The sequence below is a fragment of the Cannabis sativa genome, chromosome 3, assembly GCF_029168945.1.
Source record: "Cannabis sativa cultivar Pink pepper isolate KNU-18-1 chromosome 3, ASM2916894v1, whole genome shotgun sequence".
Taxonomy (NCBI): Eukaryota; Viridiplantae; Streptophyta; class Magnoliopsida; order Rosales; family Cannabaceae; genus Cannabis; species Cannabis sativa.
The window spans coordinates 3,549,566-3,558,762 of NC_083603.1; positions in this window are offsets into that span (position 1 = coordinate 3,549,566).

Genomic DNA, 9,197 nt, shown 5'->3' on the forward strand with positions numbered 1-9,197 from the left:
GCTCTGATTTTGTTGTAATTTCAGCGGAAATAACTTTGAGGATTCAATCATAAACCTGCAATAATCTCAACACTTGAACAATAATAATGAACATAAACCAATTAATCAACACAATGAATCAAACCAGAAATCAATCAAAGAACAACACAAGATTTTATCCTGGTTCCGGTCCTAGAGATCAACATGATCCCTGGCCATACTCCAGCTGAGAAACATCACCGATTCTTCATTAATATGTGAATAAGAGAGTATCAAAACGATTACAAGAATCAGAGCAATTACAACCCTGTTGGTACTCGACACACACCAGAGAAAACAATCACAGTTTTCTCTCTATCAACCCGAGTACACCCCTTGTTCTTGACCCTCTTCAAGAACAGAACTCTCAGCTTAGAACCCTAAGCAACTCTCTCTAATCCTCTCTCTTATTCTCCCTCTTCAGCCTCTGTTGCTCTCCTACTTAAAAGTGAAAAAGACTAGACTTATATATAGTCCCAACTCAAACAAGAATAGCACCAACTAACTAACTAACATAACCGAAAGTTAGTTAAGTTAGTTGGTTTAAGGAGTTGGAAAGTAAGTTGGTTTAGAGGATCAACTTCCACAAATACACTAAAAAATGTATGAATAAGATTTGAAAAATTATAATGAAGGATTTTAAAAGTTACAATTAAAGTATGTTACGGTGTGTAGAGATGAAGCATTTAAAACTCTTTTTTTTTGTAGCTTTTTAAAGGATTTTATTTTTTTGTCATAGTTCGTTAAACTTTTAAAAGTTATTTTTGGAATTCTGATAGCTCAAAAAATACTTTTATTGTTAGTTGGATAATTAATTAATTAGTTTTAACTTTTAACTCTTAAAAGTTTTTTTATTAGAAGATCACTTTACTAATTTTCTCATAAAGAACTTTTTGAAAAGTTAAAAGTAAAAGGCAGGATTGGGCTTGGGCTAAGGCAGACTAGGCCCGCGCTTAGGGTCCACTCAGCCTAAGGAGCCAAAAAAATATTTTTCCTTTAAAAATATACATATTTTTCAAAAATACTACATATTTATTAGATAAAGGCCCAATAATTTTTATTTTCTTAAGACTCACCCATTCTCAGGGTCGACCTTGGTAAAAGGAGAAATCCAACCAAAGAAATCTTTTATTTTCAAATTGGTTGATAGTCCTTAAGATCTTATTTCATGGCATACTATTATTAGCATAATTTAATACTAAATTTCACATATTTTAATTTTAATTATATCAATAATAATATGTAGATATGTTAAGGAGATAAATTGAGAACTATCTTTTTTTTTATTACACATTAACTAACTATAACTGTAAATAGCTTTAATTGATAAATACCTTTTTTTTTTTTATAATTAAAGTACCATATTTAACCTCACATAACTTATTAAAATTAGAGTTCCTAACGCACATAATGAGAATATGACATATAAAACTGAATATAAATTAAAGAGTAATAAAAAAAAGATAAAAAATTAAAATAAAAAATAAAAAATAAGTATAGAGTATAATTTCATCTATATTAAGCTACATGTCAATCTCCTTTAGATTTGGAGTTGGTGTAAAATATATATTTCTTTTTTTCATAACTGGATTTTTCATTACTAAAGATAAATGTGACACTTATGCATATAATTAGAAGGTTTTTTGTTACCAATTTTCCTATAAATATTGATTAAGAAAATGGTAAATTTCCAATTATATATATACTTAGATATAAGTCCAACAAGTAAATTACCACTTTTCAGCCTAATCGGTTGCTCAAAAGAACTATGGGCTCCTTGGGCTTGGGCTTGGGCCTGGGCTTGGGTTTTATGTTTATTTTATAGAGGAAATTACACTGTATACCCTTTTTATATTATCCTCTTTTATTTTTACCTTCTTTTTTAAAATCTATCATTTTTACCTCTTTTTTTTAAACATTGTACCAATTTGGCTCCTGTCACTTCAAGATACTCTCCATGTGATTCTCTTATGTAAGGGTATTTTGGGTACAATACATATAAAAAGAGGTATGTTTCAAATAAATATAAAATTAGAGGTAAATTTGATTAATTGATGAATAAAAGAGGCATTTTTCAACTTACTCCATTTATAATATGAAAAACCTCTCCATAATATTTCTATTTTTCTTTTGTATTACTTCACAAATACACAGAAACAACCCAAAAAAAAAAAAAATTACAAAAATATAGTTGTACAGAATTTTAAATTTTTTAAACAATTTTCATAATTTTATTTACAGAAAATTAAAAATACATCAAAAGATCATATTTTCTGTAAATAAAATTATAAAAATTGTAAAAATAATTAAATTTCCGTACAACTATATTTTTATAACGTTTTTGTTATTTTTATGTATTTGTGAAATAATTCTTTCATATTTTTTTAATTTTGTTTACCTAAAGTGGCGTTTGGTAACACTTTTTTAATCAGAATGAGCTTCTCCAAAAATACCATTTTATTAAACAAAATATCATTTATACCAAAATAAAATTAAAAAAAAAAAATAAGACCTAACACATTGCACAACAAGGATAAAACATTACAATAAGTACACAACAAAATAGTTAAACCTTAAGAAGAAATTCAAATGATTTTAATTTGTAAGCTAAAAAGGATTTTGTCACCCGAATTTTTATATGTATCAAATGAAACGTCTTGAACTTTTTCGGCTATTAAAAATTCTCTTAAATTATTGAGATTGTTGGATTTTTCAAAGACGTTTGTCTAATTTTACTAACGAAAGTCAGACGTGGATAAAATTTCAGGGAGCACAATTTAGTACATCTCATAGTTCGAGGAGGAATGATTTGGTAGATATCAAAGTTTGAGGGCCATGATTTAATACATAGACAATCGTCACGTTAGTAAAATTGAACGAAATTGGACAGAACTCGTTAAATACAACAATCTTAATAGTATGAGAAAATTTTCAACGACATAAAAAATTTCGAGAGTATTATTTGGCTCATGCCAAAGCTTGGAGATAGAAATCTTAATAATTAGCCCTACTTTATATGATAATGATAAAATTAAATATATTTATTCATTTGGTACTCAATATTTTACCAAAATATTACAAAATTTGAAAATGTATATCAAATGATAACTTGAGCTCCATTTTTTTAGAAAATAGAAATAAAATATTATGATAAAAAATGAATTTTGAAGTACTCTTTATATTAATAATAATTAACTCTTTTGTACTTGTCTATGTTGTAGAAGACTAGAAGTACTACTTTTTTTTCTTAACTATTTAAACAATAAAAGCAGAAAATGACTTAACTATTATATTTTTAGTTGAAAAAAAAAAAACTTCCCACTACCATCTAATTTATGTATAATTAATTCATTTTTTTATTAATTTTTAATTAAAAAGAAAATTAAAGATATAAGACCTAGATGTAGTGCCTGAACATTATTGATTGCTTATTAATATAATTAATTAATTAATTATATTAATGGGTTGAGATTAATACGAGTTTTGTGTTTCTTCAAACCAATCATCATTACAGGTTGTGGTGAAAATGAAAGTTAAGAAAAATCTTATTTAAAAAATATAAATGTAAAATTTAATATTAAATGAGTATATAAATAATAATAATAATAATAATAATAATAATAATAATAATAATAAATCTACACAAAAAAACTAAATTGTAAATGAAAAAAAAAAAAAAAGATTAGTGGACTCACCTCTACTTATCTCTAGGTCCGCCACTAATTATGAAAATACTTAATTAATAGTAAAAAAAAACTAATATTTGAGAGCTTAAAATTTAATTGAAAATATATTAAATGTGACTATTTAACATACATTATTAGTTTAACGGTTTTTTTTCGTTAAAATTAAACAGTTAATACTAACATCGTTAAATCAATCAATAATTATTTTTTTAAAAAAAATAGTTTTAAATATCTAAATTTAATTTATTTATTAAAATATAATTTCGATAATTATTTAAAAGTATCAATAAAATTAAATAATTATTTTTATATAAATTTAAATTTAAATTAAACGCTAATTCAATTAATTAATCAAACATTATAAAAAATTTATTAGCTATATTGTTTAAAATATTTAAATTTATTTACTTATTTTATTGTTTAATAAAATTAGTTAGATATATTTTATTGTAAATAAATTTCAAACTAAATTAAATTTTATATATTTTAAACAAATCAATTTTTGGTCATAACAAGGCCCACCTTGGTCATAACAAGCAATAATATATATTGTAGGTTATTATTCATTTACATGAGCATTGCTATTGGACACAAATAGTGGCCAAAAATTATAGGTAATTATCAATATTTTTTAAAATTATATGGGATATAATATTTAATTACACCAAAAATTATATGATATGAAAAAAGGTACTAAATATTAGTAATATCTTTTAGCAATTCTCATAATATATAAGGAGGAAATTGAATTATTCATAGCATAATTTTTTTTTGAAATTGAGAAATTTCATTAAAAGGCATCAAGCCAAAAGATCGGGATACAAAAGATAGGCAATTTAAACAGTTAAATCAGCGGGCAAGCCCGACCACCACATTCGGGCCTCATCTAAATCTAATGCTCGTTTTGCTAAAGAATGAGCAACATGCATGGTTTTTTGACCGATTACAATACGACAGAAATATGCTACTGAAAGAATTCTTAATATGATTAATTATTCATAGCTTAATTAAGAGTACGAATTAATTAAGTAGTGTTTCATTTAATTAATTAACCTAATAATAATGTCTTTTACTGCAGTGAGCTTTGGTTTGACAAAGGCTCTGCTACCTTGGTGGGTATCAATTTCTTTTCACATGATTAACCAAATCTTTTTTTTGGACCTTATTCTTTGTCTACTATTTTTTTTTTATTATTTGATATTAAATGTCTTTTAAGTAAGCATGCTTACACTAATCATGATTATAACCATAAATATGTGATAAAAACCCTATTTGGTTTAATTAACTTTTAGCTGCATGCATGGTAATTAATAATTATCTCTATTTATTTACTATATATATATGTAGTACTTATTAAATTTATTGTAACTAAAATACATATTTAATCAAAATTATTAATATGGGGTCTTTACTCTTTTCAGTGAGTAATTCTTGTTGTGAATTTTTTAGTATTTAATAAGTATATATTTTCTTAATCATAAATTTAAAATGAAATAAGAAATTATAAGTTAATGTAATTTACTTTGTTTATTTATTTAGGAGAATTATGTTTTTGTAAATTTGATAATGAGAATGATGAGAAAAGAATAAAAAAAATACTCACATTATTTTATTATATTTTGTGCCATACAAAAAGGGAAAAGAAAAAAGATTAAATATCTGAATATATTGATATGAAGAAAAGTGAAAAATTAGGATGGATTTAAATTTTATTTGTAAATTCTATATATTAATTATAAAGGTAATTGTAATAATCTTTTAACATAATCTCTCTCATCATTATTGTGCTAAGCACTCTTTTACCTATAATTTTTCACTTTAATATATAATTAAAGGTAAGATTGAGTAATTATCTCTAATTCTTATCTTAAAAAATAGTTAGTCCTCACAATTAATTAATATTGAGGAAAATGCAATTGTTTTAATTTTTCATTGGATAACTCCTAAAAATTAATTAATAAACTTTTGGTTTTTCTTTTTTCAAGGAGATAATGGCTGAAAAATAATATTTTTTAATTGGTCCAAGAAGATTATGATAGTAAGAAAGAAATCAAGTAAAATGTGTCTAGTTTAAAATATTATATAAAATAAAAATTAAATTAAAATGTGATTTCAACCAAACTTTGTGATACTATATTAAATTATTAAATGGATTCGAAATGAGTGCACGCGTGGGTAATTTTATGTTTGTGCGTGCCTTAATTAAGAACATGAAAATTTGAGCATAATTATAGCTAAATATGCTAAATGAGATATTATATAGTTATTGACGTAGTTAAGTATCGAATTTTATGCGGCCAGGTTTATTAGTTTTTTATGATCATATGTGCATCTTGGTTAGGATTGTGTTTTGCTATTGCAATTTAATTTTTATTATTACATTTTGTCTTGTCTCTTTGACATGATTAAGTGTTTTAGTCTTGTCTGTGTGACATAATTTTAAATATTTTAATCTTGTCTATATAATATGCTTTTGTTTTGTTTCGTTGTTGGTTCTTAAATGACTCACCATGAATTCAATGTTAGTAGTTGAGAATAACAAGTTTTCTGGGACTGAAGGAATTGTTAGTAGTACAATTACGTTTGTGTTCAAGCTACAAGGTTCAAAGATCTGGAAATTAGGCGGCGGCTGATTATTTAACTCGTTTTTTTTTTTATTTCTAATCCTAATTGTGTCTCCAACAAAAAAGATGTCCCAATTAAATTACAGGTTATTATTTTAGCTTATTATTATTAATAAAATTGTATAATTTATTCAAAAATTATTCAGTCTTATATATTTTAATTCAATAATTATATAAAAAAAATTATTAATTATTTGTAAGACACCACCTTGTGCTAATATTGGAAACTATCAATGTACAATGCTCATAATCATTTGTTACATAAATTTGTACACTCAAAACGATGATAAGTGATTAATCTTAATTGTGAATGTTTTTAAGGATAGTGCATATCATATTTATTGTATTAAGATTAATTAATTTTGCATTAATTAATTAATTGTGATGTATTCATCTATTAATTTTGCATTAATGTTTTTTAGATGTATAGATTAAGAGTATGTCTTTATCATTATTTTATGTTTAATTAATATCAAATGTATGGTATTCATTCTTTCAAATATGTAAAGCTATATATTTATTGAAAAAATTATATTTAATATGCAATAAATAGCCAATTTAAGCTAATGTGTAAATGGAAAACTAATGCCTTAAAATATTGATAGTTGCTAATAAATATAGATTTGGTCAATAATGTAATTAGCATAATATGATAAATATTTTGATTAATATCATAAATTATGGTGAAAATTATGATTGATTAATATCACTAATTAGTGGAAATTTTTACATTAATTTTTTTTATCTTCATACTTAGTATTCTACTCTATATGAAGCCTATAAAAGAAGGCGTCACCTTTAATTCTAAAAACACCAACAAATATAGTTACTCACTAAAAAGCTCTTTCGTTTTCTTCTTCTCTGTTTTTTTTTCGTAAGTCTTAAAGTGATAAAGTGAGTGTAATAATCTGAATTCGCTGAAATAATGAAAGTGATGTATTCATCTACTCGTTAGTCGTTGCATCTAATCATTTATATTTATAATTAATGATATATTGTTATACACTTGTTTGGCTATTTTTAGCAAATGTGGGACTTAATGATTCTCCTCTCCAATGCATTTCACCAAACTTACAAGTAATATCAGTCCTCCTTTATCCTAGCTAGGTTAAGCTCTTCCTCACTCGGTGAAGACGATGATCGATGACACATTTGTGAAGAATTTAAAGCACACTGCCATTTTAACCGAATCCATCAATATATCCTATATCGTGATTTTACCAAAAATATTCACTTCTTTCATTTGAAATTGTAAAAAATTGTTTATAGTTAACTTTGAGACCTAAAAAAAACTTTGAACACTACATATTTCTATTTGGGCAATAATCCCTCATCTTATAGACTCTACCAAAAGTTCTAAATACAAGATAAAATACTTTCCATCTTTATATATATAGTAAGTCTACAATGCATTTTCTTAAAGAAATATTTTAGTAGATTTTCTATTTTTTTCGACATATGAAGGAGCTTTTTAATTACTTTTTTTTTTATGATTACATACGTTATAGTTATTTAAACTAATTGTAAATTTTTAAATATTTTCGAATAGTTTACAATGTCGAAATAAGATTTACATATTTTGTTGCACACGCAACTATTTTTTTTCTAATGTATGTGATAAGTAACTGTTTAAATCTAATTTTTAGCACTGCAAACTATTAGAATTTTTTTTAAATATTTACAAATATTCTTAAATAAATATAACGCATGCGATTATAACAAAAAAATTAAACTAATTTTTTTCCCAGGATACACCCAAAATTGGTAAAAATTTTACCAGAACAACCCTATAGAGAATCTGCTACATAAAATTCCATATATATATATATATTTATATGTACCTATATATTTCTAACCAACTTGAAATTTTGATTGAAAGCTCACCATAATAATTTTATATGGGAACTTGTTTAACTAATATGTTGAATTAGCTAATAAATTGATTAAGTTTATATAATAGTGTTTAGGCTCGTTGGGTACGCCGTATAAGGGTCGTATTGTATTAAATAATAAATAACACTACTATGTTTGGATAAAGTAATGTATTATATTAATTATTACAACTAAATTTTTTAATACAATGTATGTTGTATTATTTAATACATAACAAATAGTTCGTATTAGCTTGTATTATAATATTTACAAAAGATTAGGGGTCAACACCAATCTCCTACCCGAACCCGGAGACGGGACCCAGACCCGGACCCAAACCCGAGACCCAGATGCAGACCCAAACCCAGACTTGGACTCGAGACCCGAACCCGGACCCCAGGACTCAAACACGGACCCAAGACCCAGAACCGGACCTGAGACCAGGGACTTGGACCTGAACTCGAGACCCAGATCCAGGACCTGGGACCCATACCAGGACCCGGACCAAAATTAAACTCAGATGGGACCCAAACCCGAACTCGGACGGGACCCGAGACCCGGACCCAGACTTGAGGCCCGGGGCCCAGACCCAAACCCGAACCCGAGACTTGAGACCCAGACTCGGACCCGAACCTAGACCCGGACCTAGACTCGGGACCCAAACTCGAACTTAGGACCCCGACTCGGGACCCGGATCCAGATTCGGGACCTCGACCTAGACCCGGACTGGGACTCGAGATCCCGACCCGAGATCCAAACCCGGACCCGAGATCCAAACCCGGACCCGGGACCCAGGACCCGGACCTGAAACCGAAACTTGGACCCGAGACCTGGGACCCGGACCTGGACCGGAACCTGGACCCAGACCCGTAGTTGGTGTTGGAGTCGAGTGTATTGAAAATATATTATAACTTTACACAACCTATTAATACAAGTCAATATCAAATATAGTATGTATTAAATAATACTAATACAATACAATATAATCTAACACAAT